The 20835-nt window shown below is 39.7% G+C and overlaps 1 long non-coding RNA gene across 2 annotated transcripts in view; it reads right to left on the bottom strand.

The window, feature by feature from the left end:
- Nucleotides 1-20835, bottom strand: part of LOC125177234 (uncharacterized) — a 57628-nt gene that overhangs the window by 21364 nt on the left and 15429 nt on the right. Inside the window, exon 3 of one of the 2 annotated variants that reach the window (XR_007156541.1) lies at nucleotides 4923-4988. The exons of the other annotated variant lie outside the window; for it this stretch is intronic. This is a non-coding gene — a long non-coding RNA (uncharacterized LOC125177234). Of the gene's footprint in view, nucleotides 1-4922; nucleotides 4989-20835 lie in introns of those variants that run through there. 2 annotated transcript variants of the gene reach the window in all.

Raw genomic sequence — 20835 nt, forward strand, 5'->3', positions numbered from 1 at the left:
GTCCACTTATAAATCCAAATAAGAGTAACTAACATATTTTTATCCAGACCTCCAGAAGAGGTTAATTACAAAAATTCACATTTCAGTGCTTAACATTCTACATTGTAAGAAACTTAAGTCTTTGTCTTAACTACACCCATTCCACTGCAGGTTTTAGCCTACGTCTCATTTTTCACTGGAGGAGTCAGAGAACAGCTGTGCACTTGTGAAAGGCCACCCATCATTTTGATAGGAGCAGTGTCAGCAGAGCAGTGGAGGATAAAGCCAAATACAGTGGGTAAGAGAGAGAAGCAGACCCACAGGTGCCTGAGTACAATCTGCCTTTTTATGTTGTGTGATTTGTCAATCTGGAGGGACAGCCTAGGGCTGTTTTTTAAAAATTAATTGCTGAGGTCAACAAGAGATCCCCCAGTGATTCTTAGATAAAAATCAGACTGAACTTTATTCCCAAGAACCTAAGTGAAGATATATTTAGCTCTCTGACCAGGAAGCAGAGGACAATTAGCAAAGAAATGAAGTTGTAAATTCCTATTTATTCATATAAATTCAGTCCAAGCAACCTATCATCCATGAAGCTATACCCAAATTCTGTAAGGCAGCATGGCATATCTCTGTTTCTTTCCTATCAAATCATTTCACTGCTGTGTCATGGCATTAACTCCTTGCACTGGAAAACCCATCAGTGTGTCAGTCCTTAAGGAGCAGAGACTATGCCTTGCTTAGGGCAGCAGTCCCAGGGCAAGTTCCAGAAGTGCCAGAATCTAACTGGTACTCAGTAATGTTTGCTTAATAAATGTCTCTATGATTACATTACAAATAAATAGATGAATATGTAAAACAACCAGGAATCACAGGAACTTGACAAAACAGACAAAAACTGGAGAGATAGTGGTTATTGGCATACTATAGTGGATATCTGTGAGGGATGAGCTGATTGGGCTTCAATGCTCCTCACCTAAAGTGATATCCTGGGTGCTCCATAGCAGAAGGAACCCAGCTGAATCTCTCTGCCAGAAAGGGGTATAACCGAATCCCAGGTGTGTGTCAGAATTGAGGGACTCCTGTGGTCACATCTGGTCACCTCTGCCACTGTCTCTGTCACTGCAGACAGAGAGGTCTGGCATCCCTCTGCGGGCTGTGGCCTGTCCCTGTTTCCTTAATCTCCTCTGTAGTGGCATGGACTTTATGATAGTGGTAAAAGGGAGATGCAAGGACACAGAGATTATGGGAGATCACAGAAACAGTGGGTTCACAATGATGACTTACTAGGAGAGGGAGAAATAGAAATCAAACCGTCAGTGTCAGAGTTCAGGTGTCAAACCCAAGATGCATAAACAGTCAGTAAAATATGTCTGGTACAGGGATGCTGTTCTCCTGATCTCTGGGCTGTTTTTGAGGATGCATAATTCACAGTCTTGATTCAGGGTTGAGGGAAACTCAGCAACTTGGAGAGAGCTTAGAAAAAGGATAAAATTGCCAGACTCAAAAGTTCCATTATGGTCCTCTCTGCTCAGCTGCAAAAATATCCTGAATCCCCAGTTTAGTCTCCATGATGATTGTCTGCCCTAGCACAGGAGAAACAGTGATAAAGGGGATTTTATATTCAGAAGGGTTATGCAGCAATATCTGGATACCAAAGAGGAAACCAAACATATCACTCAGGTCAGGAAGATAAAGATTTCCAGGATGACTCCTTCCAGCTCTGGCAAGACTTGGGTAAAGAAGGTAATTAGCTATGTCTACATATATCATATATGATGATCAGAATGTCAAGCTAGGATGCTGAAGTACTCTGTGCATGATCATGAAGATTTAACTATGGCATTGGTAAGTATGGGCAAACTCAAAGGCTACCTTATAGTAATGTATGGTCTGAAGGTGAGAAGCTAAGGGGAATGGGACTAAGAGGGTTAGTTTTAAGAAGTCAGACCTGGGGAGAACAGCTAGTCTGAGGCAAAAGGAAATAAACTTAAGAAGCGCATGGGTAGCTCGGTCAGTTAAGCGACTTTGGTTTCGGCTCAGGTCATGATCTCGTGGTTTGTGAATTCAAGCCTCATGTTAGGCTCTGCACTGACAGTGTGAAGCCTGCTTGGGATGGACTCTCTCTCTCTCCCTCTCTGTCCCTCCTTCACACTCTCTGTCTCAAAATAAATAAATAAACTTTGAAAAGGAAATAAACTTAAGAAAACTAAGAGGCATCAATCCAGATGCAGTGAAACACTCAGCCATAGTAGCCAACCAAGAAATAGCTCCTATCACAAGGGCTATGAGAAAGGCAGAAGTCAGCTGTCAATAGTCTTCCTCAAAACTGTAAGCCCCACATGTGACCTCATATTCCACACCTGAAATCTAAAACACTTAAACACTGAGACATAATCATAGCACTATGGAACACTTTTCCTTCCCCCACACCCCACCACCACATTACTAAGGTCTATATAAAGTTTTTTCGGTTGTGGTTGTTTTGGGGTTTTTTTGTTTTTTGTTTTGTTTGTTTTGTTTTTTGCCTAATACCTCATGTCCAGCTGTCAACAAAACATTACAAGGTATATAAAAGGCAAAATACAATTGAAAAAGATAAACCACAAGACCAGACATGGCAGGGTATTTGGAATTATCAGGCTGGGGATTTTAAACAATTATGAGTAACAGGCCAAGGACTCTAATGGACAAAGTAGACATCATGAAAGAGCAGAGGGGCAATGTAAGCAGAGAAATAGAAATACTAAGATGAAAACAAAAATAAATGCTAGAAATTAAAAACAACAACACTGTAACAGAAAGAATGACTTTGACAGGCTTATTAGTAGATTGGATATGGCAGAGGAAAGAGTCTCTGAGCTTGAGAATAGATCAATAGAATTCTCAAAAACTGAAAAGCAAAAATAATGAAGACTGAAAAAAACAGAAAAGACATCCAATGACTATGGAACAACCACAAAAGGTGTAACATACACATAATGGTATTCCAAGAAGAAAGAAAGGAATATTTGAAACAATAATGACAGTATTTCCCCCAAATGAATGTCAGACGCCAAACCACATCCAAGAAGCTCAGAAAACACCAAACAGGATAAATACTGCCCCCCCAAAAAAGGCCTACATCTAGGCATATCATTTTCAAGATACCAAAAATCAAAGATAAAGAAAAAATAATGAAGGAAGCTAGAGGGGGTAAAACACCCTACCTATAGGGAAACAAAGATAAGAATTACACCTGACTTCACCTCAGAAGACATGCAAGAAAGCAAAGAGAGAAGTGAAATATTTAAGCAGGTGAGAGACAGAAAACAACAACCCAGAATTCTCTACCCTGTGAAATTATCCTTCAAAAGTGAAGGAGAAATAAAGGTTTTCTCAGACAAGCAAAAATCTCACTGGGTATGGCACCTTACAAAGAATCACACATCTCTATCCCACAGGTTGTTGCAATGTAACATTGACAATTCCTCACCAAGAGATTAATTCTTATTAAACTCCCTCTTGAATCTGAGCTGGACTTAGTGATCCACTGACAATCAACAGAATGTGACAGAAGTCCAGGCCAGAAAAAGCCGAAAAGTATCCACCTGCATGTCTTGGCATTTTTCCTCTCTGTATGCTCACTTCAGGAAGCTCTCTCTTACAATCCAGCTGCCATGCAATGAGAAGTCTAAACCATATGAAGAAGCTTTGGGGAGGTCCTCTAGTCAACATTCCAAACTAATCCCAGTCTTAAAATCATGTCAACCCAGGAGCAGATATGTGAGTCAAGATGCCTTCCACTGATTCCAGCCCATAGCTATTCAATTATCCCCACCTGTTTGAGTAGAAGAAAGCCACTGCACTCCACTCCACTGTATTCTTTTTGAATTCCTGACCCACAAAACCTGTGAGAGTGATAAAATAGATGTTATTTTATGCCACTATGTATATGATTGTTCGTTAAAAAGAATAGATAACAAGAAAGCTGGATTTTACTGAAATAATTTGGGGGTTTACTTCTGATTCATTATTGATGATTTTTTTAAGCATATCACTTTTATTTAAAAAATGTTTTTGAATTTTTAATATAGTTTACAACTTAGTTGGCAAAATTCATTTCTATTTGACTGTAAATCTTCACTAAATCATTTGTTCACACCAAATTCCAGTATGTTTTGTTCCTCCAATATATACTATTCTGGTTATAATCAGGGAAGACAAACCACATGATAATTTAAACAGGGAAAGTTTATATAAATAATTTTCAACTGTAACAAGGATTGGATTATCAAGAGATTGGCTAGTAATGAGAGAGAGCTCTAAAGAATATAGCAATAGCAGATGTAAGGAACAGCCCCTACCACTAGAGACAAGAAAGATTGCCCAGGAAGACCCACCTTGAGCTGAGAATCAGGCCCTGTTGGAGAGGGCACAAGATGATACACCAAACAGAAAAGAAGTTGTTGTGATGATGTGTCAGTTGAAATTGCTGGAAATCCACAATCTAGGGTGTTGAGGACAGTTGTTCACAAGAAGGTACCTCACCAGATGCTCTGTCATAAACCTACCCCAGGGAGATGGTGCAGGAAGCACCTGACCACTGGGTACTTGTAGCTGCCAAGCACCACAGGAGCTGGGTGCTTGGGAAGATGTGTAGGGCCTGGGCACTAAAGAAGCTGTGTATGCTGCAGCAAAGCCTTCTAGACAAGCATGTAACAACCAGAAAGTAAAACCCTTTCTGGTTACCTCAGTGAAATAGAATACTAAGGAACCACAGGAGCTTGTCCCCCAACAACAACAGAAAATAAACTATCACAAACTGTTACAATCAACTTTATCAGAACCCTGGAAACTAGTCAAAGATTTGCAGAAACGAGGTGACATTTAATCAAGAAAAAGTTGACTGAATCTCAGCAAGAGAACTCGGTGATGTTTTAACTCACCCCGGCCTGATTCCTCCCTCTTTAGTTCAGCAGTGGTCTTAAAAATGGCAGCTCATGTTCCTCATGGGAGGGTCCATGGTGCTGGAAGAAGCAGAGCAGACATTGCTCTCAAAGAATTATAGTTGTTTATTTTGACCCGTCTTGTGATTTCTTGAAGGACAGGTGCAAAGAGGTTGCTTTTATTTCACATAACTCAGAACTGTCCCAGGATAGGGTGGTGGTTACTTATGACCATTTGTCAAAATCATTTAAAGACAAATGGAGTAGCCTCTGCCACCTGAGAGAAGAAATTATAGCTGGGGAAACCACAGATTTACCAAAAACATTAAAGGAAAGGCCGGGGAGTGAGATATCTCACTGGAATAGGTGCTTACTTTGAAAAGCTTCCATATATTCCTGGGACATGTCAAACATGTCCAGGGATGAGTGCATATTCAGAAAAGACTGTAAAACGCCCTTAACTCTTATCTTGGCTGACCTTCAGTCTCTGTACGGCAGAAAACCAATATTATAGTAGCAGTATAAAGTGCCTAGTTGACTGTTGAAGGCATACTTCAACACACACACAGACCCCACCTGCAAAGAATGGAGTATTTTCATTCCAGGCAATTAAAGAAAATTCTGTTAAATCACTAGCTGACCACTAAACTAATCAACAGAGACTTCAGTAACCACAAACAACAAAAAATATAGATTTATAAATTTTATCTGGAATCACTAAAGAGCCAACAGTTCTGCCACAAGGAGTCACTGCTTAGTGTCCTTTCATTTCATCCTGAAGGACTCATTTCATCCTAAAGGCCACACAAACCCCAGGGAGGGGGAGAATTTGAATTCCAGAGTCGTTTCATTAAAATACTCAAAATGTCCACATTTAACCAAAAATTATGATGTATCCAAAGAAATAATAAGTATATCTCATACATAGGCATAAGAAAAAGACTTAATAGAAACTGTCTTCTTTTAAGTTTATTTATTTATTTTTGAGAGAGAGAGAGAGAGAAGGGAATGGGAAAAGAGAGAGGGGGAGAGAGAGAATCAAAAGCAGGCTCTGTACCATCAGCATGGAGACTGACACGGGGCTCGAACTCACGAATAGCAAGATCATGATCTAAGCCAAAATCAAGAGTTAGATGCTTAACCAAGTGAACCACCTAGGTGCCCCAAGAGAAACTGTCTTAAATATGCTCAATGAGCAAACGAAAACCATGAACAAAAACTAGAGCAAACCAATATTTGTCTCACCAAATCAAGAATGTCAATTAAAAAAGAGAAATTATAAAAAGAGACCAAATAAAAATTCTGGACTTGAAAAGTACAATAACTAAGATAAAAATTCACTAGAGGGGTGCAATGGCAGATGTAAACAGGCAGAATTTAGTAAATTGAATACAAGTCCATTGAGATTAACCAAAATGAGAAGCAGAAAAATAGAATGACAAAAAGTGAACAGAATCTAAAAGAACTGTAGGATGCCAATAAATCACATTAACACGAACATAATGGGAATGCCAGAGAAGAAAAAAGAAAAATTAAGAATATTTGAAGAAATAGTCACAGCAAACTTCCCAAATTGGATGAAAGATTCGAATCTATACATTCAAGAGCTCAATAAATTTTTGTAGGATAAACTCAACAAGATCCACATTGAGACATATTATAATCAAACTTTGGAAAGACAAGGAAAAAGAATCCCAATGGTAGCAAGAGAAAAGTCATAAGAGAGCTTCAATAAGATTAACAGCTGATTTCTCACCAGAAATCATGAAGACTAGAAGTCAGTGGGATGGCAAATTAAAAGTTCTGAAAGAAAAATGTCAAGCAAGAGTTCTGTATCTGCTAAAGCAATCCTCAACAATAAAGGGAAAATTAAAATATAACCAGCCAACTACCAACAAAACAAAAACAGAGTTCATAGCTAGAAGAACTATTCTACCAAAAAAATCCAAAAGGAGTCCTTTAGGATGACATAAAAGGACTCTAAACAGTAACTCAAATCCATACAAAGAAATAAAGAATAGCCTTGGTCTGGCCAGCAGGCATGAGGTTGGACAGAGGGCCAGTCCACTGAAATACAAAGGGAGGAGCCTGAGCCACTGCTGCCAGAGAAAAGCATGTGTACAACCTGAGCCATGAAAACGAAGATGGCCACCAAATCATGCCCCGATTGCAACTAACATGCTCCTGTTGTATGTAAATCTTGTCCTTGTGGTTATGCATTTGTTAATAGGAAACTTCTAAAAACAAATCACTAAGAGAAATCATCATCTTTTCAGATGTGAACATTATCGTATCTTTGAAAGATTTCTCAATACTTTTTTATCTGATCTTAAACTAGGATTTAATGCACCCATAGGAAGTAGAAACATCAAGTCTGTCTTTAGAGAAGGCTCTGTTAGTAAAAGGACTATACTTAGTGGCTTGAAATTTTTGTTCTGGGATGTGAGTCTGAAAAATGAGCTTTGAGGGAGACCCATATCTGTTTTAAATGAAGACCAGTTGAAAGCCATGGTGGAAACTTACTCCCAAACAGCAATTCAAGGCCTTACAGCAGACTTCAGAATTTCTGCTATCCAGCTTCTGGCTGCCATAGGAAATGTGAAAACACTGGACAACTAGGTAGGTATCACACCACAATGGATGATCACAAACAGATGATAGGAGAAGTACTTATCTCTCTTTTTTTTAAGTTTACTTATTTATTTTGAGAGAGATAAAGAGAACACAAGCAGGGGAGGGGTAGAAAGAGAAGAAGAGAATATCAAACAGGCTCTGTACTGTCAGCGTGCAGCCCCAAGCAGGGCTCAAACTCACAAACCCTGAGATCATGACCTGAGTCGATGAAATCAAGAGTCAGACACTTAACTAACTGAGCCACTCAGACACCCCAAGATCTCTTAGTCTTAAAAGAGCAGAGACCTATCTTGAAGAGGATCATGGGCTTTGACAAAAAATAAAATTGAAAGAAATCTGGACAATAGTCAGATGTTGATGAAGTTTCCAGATATGTGTTATAGCCATCATTGCAAACAAAAAAGTGTCCAGTAATGTATGGTGGCCTGCAAAAAGGGCATTTCATTACTGCTTTCTAAACCAGCTTAAACTAATTTCTTATTGTCAAGAAATTGAAGTTACATATCAAAAAATGTTTTATAAGCACTCTGCTTTGGTTAGGAGACATGGACCTATACTTATTCATGACATTTCACTACAGACTTCACAAAATCACCATAGTAAAGTTAACTGAATTGGGCTAAAAATTTCTGCCACATTCATAATACTCACTAGAAGTTTTTTTCAGTGGATTACCACTTTTTTTGTCATTTGGATCTCTTTATACGAAACAGAACATTCTCTAGGTGCCTGGGTGGCTCAGTCGGTTAAGCATCTGACTCTTGATTTTGGTTCAGGTCATAATCTCACAGTTTGAGAGTTTGAGCCCACATTACACTCCTCACTGAAAGTGCAGAGCATGCTTGGAATTCTCTTGTTCTCTCTGCCCCTTTGCTGCTTATGCATGCACACAAGTGGATGCTCTCTCCCTCTTTCACAAAATAAATAAACTTTAAAAAAAAAAAGAAAGAAACAGAACATTCTCCAATTGAGAAGGAGCAATTGGAGAATTTGAATAAATTTTAGCAATGTTTAATTAATAAATATGGTATATACTATTTAATATTTGGAGAAATTTATCATTTATCATTTATCATTTAGGGAAAATGTTTAATGCTAATTATACATAGTTTGGTAGAATGAAGCTTTTCTTTTTTGAAAGAAAGAAAGAAAGAAAATATAAGAAGGAAGGAAGGAAAGAAGGAGGGAAGGGAGGGAAGGGAGGGAAGGGAAGAAGAAAAAGGAAAGAAAGAAAGAAAGAAAGAAAGAGAAAAAAAGAAAAAGAAAGGAGGGAAGGAAGGAAGGAAGGAAGGAAGGAAGGAAGGAAGGACACAAATAAGTTTACAACATAGGTAAATATAAAAGACAATAATGTTCAACATCACTAATCACCAGGGAAATGCAAGTCAAAACCACATGAGATACCACCTTACACCTGTTAGAATGACTAAAATCAAAAACCCAAGAAACAAGTATTGTTGAGGATGTGTAGAAAAAGGAACCCTCATGCACTGTTGGTGAGAACGCAAACGGATGTAGCCGCTGTGGAAAGCAGTATGAAGGTTTCTCTAAAAATCAAAAATGGAATTACTATATGATCCAGTAATTCCACTACTGGTTATTTACCCAATGGATATGAAAAAACTAATTCAAAAAAATATATGCACCCCTATGTTTACTGAAGCTTTATTTATAATAGCCAAATTATGGACACATCAGAGTGTACATGGATAAATGAATGGATAAAGAACATATGGTATAAATATACAATGGAATATCACTCAGCCATAAAAAATAATGAAATCTTGCCATTTGCAGCAACATGGATGGATCTAGAGAGTATAATGCAAAGTGAAATAATCCAGTCAGAAAAAAGATATATACCATGTGATTTCAATCATATGTAGATTTTAAGAAACAAATCAAAGGGAAAAAAAGAGAGAGAGAAACAAAAAAACAGACTTTTAACTAGAGAAAATAAACTGATGGTTACCAGAGGGGAGGTGGGTGAAGGACGGGTAAAATAGGTGAAGGAGATTAAGAGTACACTTATTGTGATGAGCACTGAGTAATATATGGAATTGCTGAATCACTGTATTGTACATCTGAAATTAATGTCACATTATGTATGTATGTATGGTAACTACAACAGACTTAATTTTTTAGTTTTATAAAAAGGCAATTATATATTTAGTAAATACCTTTTTTCTATATGATTTAAAGTACAACTACCAAACAAAATTCTACATTTATGTTGAGGGACTGACATAAAGATGTAATTTGTGACAATAACAAGATAAGGGGAATGAAGCTATAAAAAAGCAAAGTATTTTTAATATTATTGAAACTAAACTGATATTAATTAAAACCAAATTATTATAAATTAAACTGTTAAATGTAATCCCCAGGGAAAAACTACAAAAATAAACAAAAAAATATACAATAGAAGAAGAAGGAAAAAAGAAAGGAGAAGAGAATCAAAGCAGTATACTCTAAAATATTTATGTCACACACAGAATTGAGAAATCCAGGCATACAAAAGATATAAGATATGTAGAAGACAACTAGAAAAATGGCAGAAGTCCTTCATTATCAGTAATGACTTTAACTAGACTAGCAGGCAGAAATTGGCAGAAATTGGTTTTTAAAACCAAAAACACAAGTAAATTGAAAGTGAAAGAACAGGAAAAGATAATCCATGCAAATAGTAACCAAAAGAAAGCTATGATATATATTAGTATACTTTTTTTTTTTTTTTTTTATGAAATTTATTGACAAATTGGTTTCCATACAACACCCAGTGCTCATCCCAAAAGGTGCCCTCCTCAATACCCATCACCCACCCTCTCCTCCCTCCCACCCCCCATCAACCCTCAGTTTGTTCTCAGTTTTTAAGTCTCTTATGCTTTGGCTCTCTCCCATTCTAACCTCTTTTTTTTTTTTTTTTCCTTCCCCTCCCCCATGGGTTCCTGTGAAGTTTCTCAGGATCCACATAAGAGTGAAACCATATGGTATCTGTCTTTCTCTGTATGGCTTATTTCACTTAGCATCACACTCTCCAGTTCCATCCACGTTGCTACAAAAGGCCATATTTCATTTTTTCTCATTGCCACGTAATATTCCATTGTGTATATAAACCACAATTTCTTTATCCATTCATCAGTGGATGGACATTTAGGCTCTTTCCATAATTTGGCTATTGTTGAGAGTGCTGCTATGAACATTGGGGTACACGTGGCCCTATGCATCAGTGCTCCTGTATCCCTTGGATAAATTCCTAGCAGTGCTATTGCTGGGTCATAGGGTAGGTCTATTTTTAATTTTCTGAGGAACCTCCACACTGCTTTCCAGAGCGGCTGCACCAATTTGCATTCCCACCAACAGTGCAAGAGGGTTCCCGTTTCTCCACATCCTCTCCAGCATCTATAGTCTCCGGATTTGTTCATTTTGGCCACTCTGACTGGCGTGAGGTGATACCTGAGTGTGGTTTTGATTTGTATTTCCCTGATAAGGAGCGACGCTGAACATCTTTTCATGTGCCTGTTGGCCATCCGGATGTCTTCTTTAGAGAAGTGTCTATTCATGTTTTCTGCCCATTTCTTCACTGGGTTATTTGTTTTTCGGGTGTGGAGTTTGGTGAGCTCTTTATAGATTTTGGATACTAGCCCTTTGTCCGATATGTCATTTGCGAATATCTTTTCCCATTCCGTTGGTTGCCTTTTAGTTTTGTTGGTTGTTTCCTTGGCTGTGCAGAAGCTTTTTATCTTCATAAGGTCCCAGTAATTCACTTTTGCTTTTAATTCCCTTGCCTTTGGGGATGTGTCCAGTAAGAGATTGCTACGGCTGAGGTCAGAGAGGTCTTTTCCTGCTTTGTCCTCTAAGGTTTTGATGGTTTCCTGTCTCACATTTAGGTCCTTTATCCATTTTGAGTTTATTTTTGTGAATGGTGTGAGAAAGTGGTCTAGTTTCAACCTTCTGCATGTTGCTGTCCAGTTCTCCCAGCACCATTTGTTAAAGAGGCTGTCTTTTTTCCATTGGATGTTCTTTCCTGCTTTGTCAAAGATGAGTTGGCCATACGTTTGTGGGTCTAGTTCTGGGGTTTCTATTCTATTCCATTGGTCTATGTGTCTGTTTTTGTGCCAATACCATGCTGTCTTGATGATGACAGCTTTGTAGTAGAGGCTAAAGTCTGGCATTGTGATGCCTCCTGCTTTGGTCTTCTTCTTCAAAATTCCTTTGGCTATTCGGGGCCTTTTGTGGTTCCATATGAATTTTAGGATTGCTTGTTCTAGTTTCGAGAAGAATGCTGGTGCAATTTTGATTGGGATTGCATTGAATGTGTAGATAGCTTTGGGTAGTATTGACATTTTGACAATATTTATTTTTCCAATCCATGAGCAGGGAATGTCTTTCCATTTCTTTAAATCTTCTTCAATTTCCTTCATAAGCTTTCTATAATTTTCAGCATACAGATCCTTTACATCTTTGGTTAGATTTATTCCTAGGTATTTTATGCTTCTTGGTGCAATTGTGAATGGGATCAGTTTCTTTATTTGTCTTTCTGTTGCTTCATTGTTAGTGTATAAGAATGCAACTGATTTCTGTACATTGATTTTGTAGCCTGCAACTTTGCTGAATTCCTGTATCAGTTCTAGCAGACTTTTGGTGGAGTCTATCGGATTTTCCATGTATAATATCATGTCATCTGCAAAAAGCGAAAGCTTGACTTCATCTTTGCCAATTTTGATGCCTTTGATTTCCTTTTGTTGTCTGATTGCTGATGCTAGAACTTCCAGCACTATGTTAAACAGCAGCGGTGAGAGTGGGCATCCTTGTCGTGTTCCTGATCTCAGGGAAAAAGCTCTCAGTTTTTCCCCGTTGAGGATGATGTTAGCTGTGGGCTTTTCATAAATGGCTTTTATGATCTTTAAGTATGTTCCTTCTATCCCGACTTTCTCAAGGGTTTTTATTAAGAAAGGGTGCTGGATTTTGTCGAAGGCCTTTTCTGCATCGATTGACAGGATCATATGGTTCTTCTCTTTTTTTTTGTTAATGTGATGTATCACGTTGATTGATTTGCGAATGTTGAACCAGCCCTGCATCCCAGGAATGAATCCCACTTGATCATGGTGAATAATTCTTTTTATATGCCGTTGAATTCGATTTGCTAGTACCTTATTGAGAATTTTTGCATCCATATTCATCAGGGATATTGGCCTGTAGTTCTCTTTTTTTACTGGGTCTCTGTCTGGTTTAGGAATCAAAGTAATACTGGCTTCATAGAATGAGTCTGGCAGTTTTCCTTCCCTTTCTATTTCTTGGAATAGCTTGAGAAGGATAGGTATTATCTCTGCTTTAAACGTCTGGTAGAACTCCCCTGGGAAGCCATCTGGTCCTGGACTCTTATTTGTTGGGAGATTTTTGATAACCGATTCAATTTCTTCGCTGGTTATGGGTCTGTTCAAGCTTTCTATTTCCTCCTGATTGAGTTTTGGAAGAGTGTGGGTGTTCAGGAAAATGTCCATTTCTTCCAGGTTGTCCAGTTTGTTGGCATATAATTTTTCATAGTATTCCCTGATAATTGTTTGTATCTCTGAGGGATTGGTTGTAATAATTCCATTTTCATTCATGATTTTATCTATTTGGGTCATCTCCCTTTTCTTTTTGAGAAGCCTGGCTAGAGGTTTGTCAATTTTGTTTATTTTTTCAAAAAACCAACTCTTGGTTTCGTTGATCTGCTCTACAGTTTTTTTAGTTTCTATATTGTTTATTTCTGCCCTGATCTTTATTATTTCTCTTCTTCTGCTGGGCTTAGGCTGCCTTTGCTGTTCTGCTTCTAGTTCCTTTAGGTGTGCTGTTAGATTTTGTATTTGGGATTTTTCTTGTTTCTTGAGATAGGCCTGGATTGCAATGTATTTTCCTCTCAGGACTGCCTTTGCTGCGTCCCAAAGCGTTTGGATTGTTATATTTTCATTTTCATTTGTTTCCATATATTTTTTAATTTCTTCTCTAATTGCCTGGTTGACCCACTCATTCGTTAGTAGGGTGTTCTTTAACCTCCATGCTTTTGGAGGTTTTCCAGACTTTTTTCTGTGGTTGATTTCAAGCTTCATAGCATTGTGGTCTGAAAGTAAGCATGGTATAATTTCAATTCTTGTAAACTTATGAAGGGCTGTTTTGTGACCCAGTATATGATCTATCTTGGAGAATGTTCCATGTGCACTCGAGAAGAAAGTATATTCTGTTGCTTTGGGATGCAGAGTTCTAAATAGATCTGTCAAGTCCATCTGATCCAATGTCTCATTCAGGGCCCTTGTTTCTTTATTGACCGTGTGTCTAGATGATCTATCCATTTCTGTAAGTGGTGTATTAAAGTCCCCTGCAATTACCACATTCTTATCAATAAGGTTGCTTATGTTTATGAGTAATTGTTTTATATATTTGGGGGCTCCGGTATTCGGTGCATAGACATTTATAATTGTTAGCTCTTCCTGATGGATAGACCCTGTAACTATTATATAATGTCCTTCTTCATCTCTTGTTACAGCCTTTAATTTAAAGTCTAGTTTGTCTGATATAAGTATGGCTACTCCAGCTTTCTTTTGGCTTCCAGTCGCATGATAAATAGTTTTCCATCCCCTCACTCTCAATCTAAAGGTGTCCTCAGGTCTAAAATGAGTCTCTTGTAGACAGCAAATAGATGGGTCTTGTTTTTTTATCCATTCTGATACCCTATGTCTTTTGGTTGGCGCATTTAATCCATTTACATTCAGTGTTATTATAGAAAGATACGGGTTTAGAGTCATTGTGATGTCTGTATGTTTTATGCTTGTAGTGATGTCTCTGGGACTTTGTCTCACAGGGTCCCCCTTAGGATCTCTTGTAGGGCTGGTTTAGTGGTGACAAATTCCTTCAGTTTTTGTTTGTTTGGGAAGACCTTTATCTCTCCTTCTATTCTAAATGACAGACTTGCTGGATAAAGGATTCTCGGCTGCATATTTTTTCTGTCTAGCACCCTGAAAATCTCGTGCCAATTCTTTCTGGCCTGCCAAGTTTCAAAAGAGAGATCAGTCACGAGTCTTATAGGTCTCCCTTTATATGTGAGGGCACGTTTACCCCTTGCTGCTTTCAGAATTTTCTCTTTATCCTTGTATTTTGCCAGTTTCACTATGATATGTCGTGCAGAAGATCGATTCAAGTTACGTCTGAAGGGCGTTCTCTGTGCCTCTTGGATTTCAATGCCTTTTTCCTTCCCCAGTTCAGGGAAGTTCTCAGCTATGATTTCTTCAAGTACCCCTTCAGCACCTTTCCCTCTCTCTTCCTCCTCTGGGATACCAATTATGCGTATATTATTTCTTTTTAGTGTATCACTTAATTCTCTAATTTTCCCCTCATACTCCTGGATTTTTTTATCTCTCTTTTTCTCAGCTTCCTCTTTTTCCATAACTTTATCTTCTAGTTCACCTATTCTCTCCTCTGCCTCTTCAAGCCGAGCTGTGGTGGTTTCCATTTTGTTATGCATTTCGTTTAAAGCGTTTTTCAGCTCCTCGTGACTGTTCCTTAGTCCCTTGATCTCTGTAGCAAGAGATTCTCTGCTGTCCTGTATACTGTTTTCAAGCCCAGCGATTAATTTTATGACTATTATTCTAAATTCACTTTCTGTTATATTATTTAAATCCTTTTTGATCAGCTCATTAGCTGTTGTTATTTCCTGGAGATTCTTCTGAGGGGAGTTCTTCCGCTTGGTCATTTTGGATAGTCCCTGGAGTGGTGCGGACCTGCAGGGCACTTCCCCTGTGCTGTAGTGTATAACTGGAGTTGGTGGGCGGGGCCGCAGTCAGACCTGATGTCTGTCCCCAGCCCACCGCTGGGGCCACGGTCAGACTGGTGTGTGCCTTCTCTTCCCCTCTCCCAGGGGCGGGATTCACTGTGGGGTGGTGTGGCTCGTCTGGGCTACTTGCACCGTGCCAGGCTTGTGATGCTGGGGATCTGGCGTATTAGCTGGGGTGGGTAGGCAAGGTGCTCGGGGGCAGGAGGGGCAGGCTTAGATCGCTTCTCCTTAGGTGATCCACTTCAGGAGGGGCCCTGTGGCAGCGGGAGGGAGTCAGATCCGCTGCCGGAGGTTTGGCTCCGCAGAAGCGCAGAGTTGGGTGTTTGCGCGGAGCGAGCAAGTTCCCCGGCAGGAACAGGTTCTCTTTGGGATTTCGGCTGGGGGATGGGCGGGGGAGATGGCGCTGGCGAGCGCCTTTGTTCCCCACCAAACTGAGCTCTGTTGTCAGGGGGCTCAGCAGCTCTCCCTCCCTTTGTCCTCCAGCCTTCCCGCTTTCCGAGCAGAGCTGTTAACTTATGACCTCCCAGACGCTAAGTCGCGCTTGTTGTGGGAACACAGTCCGTCAGGCCCCTCCGCTTTTGCAAGCCAGACTCGGTGGCTGTGCTTGGCCGGCGAGCCGCCCCTCCGCCCCGGCTCCCTCCCGCCAGTCCGTGGAGCACGCACCGCCTCGCCGCCCTTCCTACCCTCGTCCGTGGGCCTCTCGTCTGCGTTTGGCTCCGGCGACTCCGTTCTGCTAATCCTCTGGCGGTTTTCTGGGTTATTTAGGCAGATGTAGATGGAATCTAAGTGATCAGCAGGACGTGCGGTGAGCCCAGCGTCCTCCTAAGCCGCCATCTTGCCGCCCTGTCCCTTCTATATTAGTATACTTAATATAAAAATAGACTTTAGGCCAAAAAAAGAAAAAAAGCTATGTGAGATATAAAATAATGGCAAAAGGTAAGTCCATCAAGTAACTATGACAATAATGCATATACATCCACCAAACAACAGAGCCTCAAAATATTAGAAGCAAAAATTGACAGAATTGAAGGGAGAAGTAAAGAGTTCAACAATACTTGGGGATTTCAACAATCACTTCAATAATGGATAGAACAACTATACATAAGATAAATAAGAAAATAGAAAACTGGAATAACATTATAAGCCAACTAGACCTAATGGGTATATATAGAACATCCAACCCAGTAAGAGCAAAATGCACATTCTTTTTAAGGGCACATGGAACATTCTCCATAACAGGTCATATGTTAGCCCACAAAACAAGAGTAAATAAATTTAAAAAGACTGAAATCATGCAAATTATCTCCTCTAATCACAATGAAATAAAATTAGAATTCAATAATAGAAAGAAAACCAGAAATTTAAAAGGGTGTGAAAATTAAGTGACACACTTCTTTAAAAATTTGGGTCAAAGAGAAAATCAAATAGAAAATACTTGATAAGAATAGAAATGAACACACACCATACCAAAACTTAGGGGATAGAGCAAACACATTCCTCAAAACTTATACCTATAACACCAACACTGAAAAATAAAATAAATTTCAAATCAAAAACATAACTTTCCTGCTTAAGTAACTAGGAAAAGAACAGCAAACTAAACACAAAGCAAGAAGAAAGATGGAACAACCAAAGATCACAATAAGATAAGTGAAACAGAGGAGAGAAAAGAATAAAGAAAATCAACAAAACCAAGACTTCGTTCTTCGAAAAGATCAACAAAATTGACAAGCCTTTAGCTGGACTGACTATAACAATTAGGCAACAAAATTACATGAAAAGGATCCAAATAAAAAAGGAAGAAGTGAAAGTATCTCTATTCACAGATGACATGATCTTATATATAGAAAATCCTAAAGAATACACCAAAAAAAAAAAATCATTAGAGCTAATGAATTCAGAAATGTTGCAGGGTACAAAAAAAAAAAAAAGTTGTATTTGTACACATGAGCAAAGAACAATTCAAAAATAGAATAAGAAATACTTCCATTTACAATACCATCAAAAATTATAAAATACTTAGGAATAAATTTAACCAAGTAGGTGCAAGCCTTGCTCAGTGAAAACTACAAAGCATTTCTAACAAAAATTAAAGTAGAACTAAATGAATAGGAAGACGTCTGTGTTCATAACTCAAGACTTAATATGGTTCACAAGGCAATACTCCCCAAATTCATCTACAGATTCAAAATAACCCCTAGCAAAACACAAATTGCTTTTTTTTTTCTTGAAGAAATGGACAAGCTGATCATAAAATTCATGTGGAATTTCAAGGGACCTTGAATCAAAACAATCATGGAAAAAAATCAAAGGTGGAGCATTCACACTTCACAATTTCAAAATCAACCTCGAAGAAAAGTAATCAAAACAAAGTTGTATTGACATAACGGCAGACAAATAGTTGGATGCAGAATTGAGAGTCCAGAAATAAACTTGTATGTTCATGGTCAACTGATTTTCAATAAGGCTTGTGAGATCATTCAATGAGAATATAATAGTCTTTTCAAGAAATGGTACTGGGACCACTGAATACCTATGTGCAAAGACAGAAGTTGGACCCTTCAACACGCTATACACAAAAATTAACTTAAGATGAGTCACAAACCTAAATATCAAAACTAAAACTACCAACATGCTAGAAGAAAATGTACAAGTAAATCCTCATGATCTTTGTTTAGGCAAAGCCTTCCTAGCTAACACACCAAAAGCACAGGACAAGGGTTGGGGGGAGGGGAGAGAAATAGAAAAATTGGACTTGATCAAAATTAGAAATGTTTGTGCTTCGAAGGATATCATCAGTATATTATATATAGGATCCTGGGAAGATGGTGGCGCCTCACCTGTGGTCCTTGGGCCCGTAGGTCACTGGGCAACCTGCAGCCAGGCCACGGCTGGGGAGGCAGCATGACCTCAACACAGCAGTTCATACCTTCTAACAAGCTATTTGAAAAACTAAAAAAAGGAGGACAGCCAGGACCCAATCCTGGGAAGATGGCGGCATAGGAGGACGCTAGGCTCACCGCGTTTCCTGCTGATCACTTAGATTCCACCTACACCTGCCTAAATAACCCAAAAAACCACCAGAAAACTAGCAGAACAGAGTCTCCAGAGCCAAGCGCAGACGAGAGGCTCACGGAAGAGGGTAGGAAGGGGGCGAGGTGGTGCGCGCTCCACGGACTGGCGGGAGGGAGCCGGCGGAGGGGCGGAACTCTGGCCAAGCAGAGCCCCCGAGACTGGCTTGCAAAAACGGAGGGGACAGACAGAGTGTGTTCCAACAGCAAGCGGGACTTGACATCTGGAAGGTTATAAGCTAACAGCTCTGCTCGGGGAACAGGAGGGCTGGAGGACAACAGGAGGGAGAGTTGTTGAGCCCCTGACGACAGAGCTCAGCTTGGCAGGGAACAAAGGTGCTTGCCAGCGCCATCTCCCTCACCCATCCCCCAGCCAAAATCCCAAAGGGAACCAGTTCCTGCCGGAGAACTTGCTTGCACCACGCAAACACCCAACTTTGTGCTTCTGTGGAGCCAAACCTCCGGCAGCGGGTCTGACTCCCTCCTGCTGCCACAGGGCCCCTCCTGAAGTGGATCACCTAAGGAGAAGCGAGCTAAGCCTGCCCCTCCTGCCCCCGTGCACCTTGCCTACCCACCCCAGCTAATACGCCAGATCCCCAGCACCACAAGCCTGGCAGTGTGCAAGTAGCCCAGACGGGCCACGCCCCCCCACAGTGAATCCCGCCCCTAGGAGAGGGGAAGAGAAGGCACACACCAGTCTCACTGTGGCCCCAGTGGTGGGCTGGGGGCAGACATCAGGTCTGACTGCGGCCCCGCCCACCAACTCCAGTTATAGGGAGTTAACCTCAGCACAGGGGAAGTGCCCTGCAGGTCCGCACCACTCCAGGGACTATCCAAATGACATCCAAAACGACATTTGGACTATCCAAAACGACAAAACAGAAGAATTCCCCTCAGAAATACATCCAGCTAACAACAGCTAACGAACTGATCAAAAATGATTTAAACAATATAACAGAAAGTGAATTTAGAATAATAGTCATAAAATTAATCGCTGGGCTTGAAAACAGTATAAAGGAGAGCAGAGAATCTCTTGCTACAGAGATCAAGGGACTAAGGAATAGCCAGGAGGAGCTAAAAAATGTTATCAATGAGCTGCAAAATATAATGGAGACAACTACGGCTCGGATTGAAGAGGCAGAAGAGAGAATAGGTGAACTAGAAGATAAAATTATGGAAAAAGAGGAAGCTGAGAAAAAGAGATAAAAAAATCCAGGAGTATGAGGGGGAAAATTAGAGAACTTAGTGATGCACTAAAGAGAAATAATATACACGTAATTGGTATTCCAGAGGAAGAAAAGAGAGGGAAAGGTGCTGAAGGTGTACTTGAAGAAATCATAGCTGAGAACTTCCCGGATCTGGGGAAGGAAAAAGGCATTGAAATCCAAGAGACACAGAGAACTCCCTTCAGACGTAATTGAATCAAACTTCTGCATGACATATCATAGTGAAACTGGCAAAATACAAGGATAAAAAGAAAATTCTGAAAGCACCTAGAGATAAACGTGCTCTAACATATAAAGGGAGACCTATAAGACTCGTGACTGATCTCTCTACTGAAACTTGGCAGGCCAGAAAGGAATGGCAGGAGATCTTCAATGTGATGAACAAAAAAAAAATATATATGCAGCCGAGAATCCTTTACCCAGCAAGTCTGTCATTTAGAATAGAAGGAGAGATAAAGGTCTTCCCAAACAAACAAAAACTGAAGGAATTCGTCACCACTAAACCAGCCCTACAAGAGATCCTAAGGGGGACCCTGTGAGACAAAGTATCAGAGACATCGCTACAAGCATGAAACCTACGGACATCACAATGACTCTAAACCCATATCTTTCTATAATAACACTGAATGTAAATGGACTAAATGCGCCAACCAAAAGACATAGGGTATCAGAATGGATAACAAAACAAGACCCATCTATTTGCTGTCTACAAGAGACTCATTTTAGACCTGAGGACACCTTCTGATTGAGAGTGAGGGGATGGAGAACTATTTATCATGCCACTGGAAGTCAAAACAAAGCTGGAATAGCCATACTTATATCAGACAAACTAGACTTTAAATTAAAGGCTGTAACAAGAGATGAAGAAGGGCATTATATAATAATCACAGGGTCTATCCATCAGGAAGAGCTAACAATTATGTCTATGCGCCGAATATGGGAGCCCCAAAATATATAAAACAATTACTCACAAACATAAGCAACCTTATTGATAAGAATGTGGTAATTGCAGGGGATTTTAACACTCCACTTACAGAAATGGATAGATCATCTAGACACACGGTCAATAAAGAAACAAGAACCCTGAATGATACATTGGATCAGATGGACTTGACAGATATATTTAGAACTCTGCATCCCAAAGCAACAGAATATACTTTCTTCTCAAGTGCACATGGAATATTCTC

Source organism: Prionailurus viverrinus, chromosome D1 (assembly GCF_022837055.1).
Source record: "Prionailurus viverrinus isolate Anna chromosome D1, UM_Priviv_1.0, whole genome shotgun sequence".
In the NCBI taxonomy this organism is placed as follows: domain Eukaryota; kingdom Metazoa; phylum Chordata; class Mammalia; order Carnivora; family Felidae; genus Prionailurus; species Prionailurus viverrinus.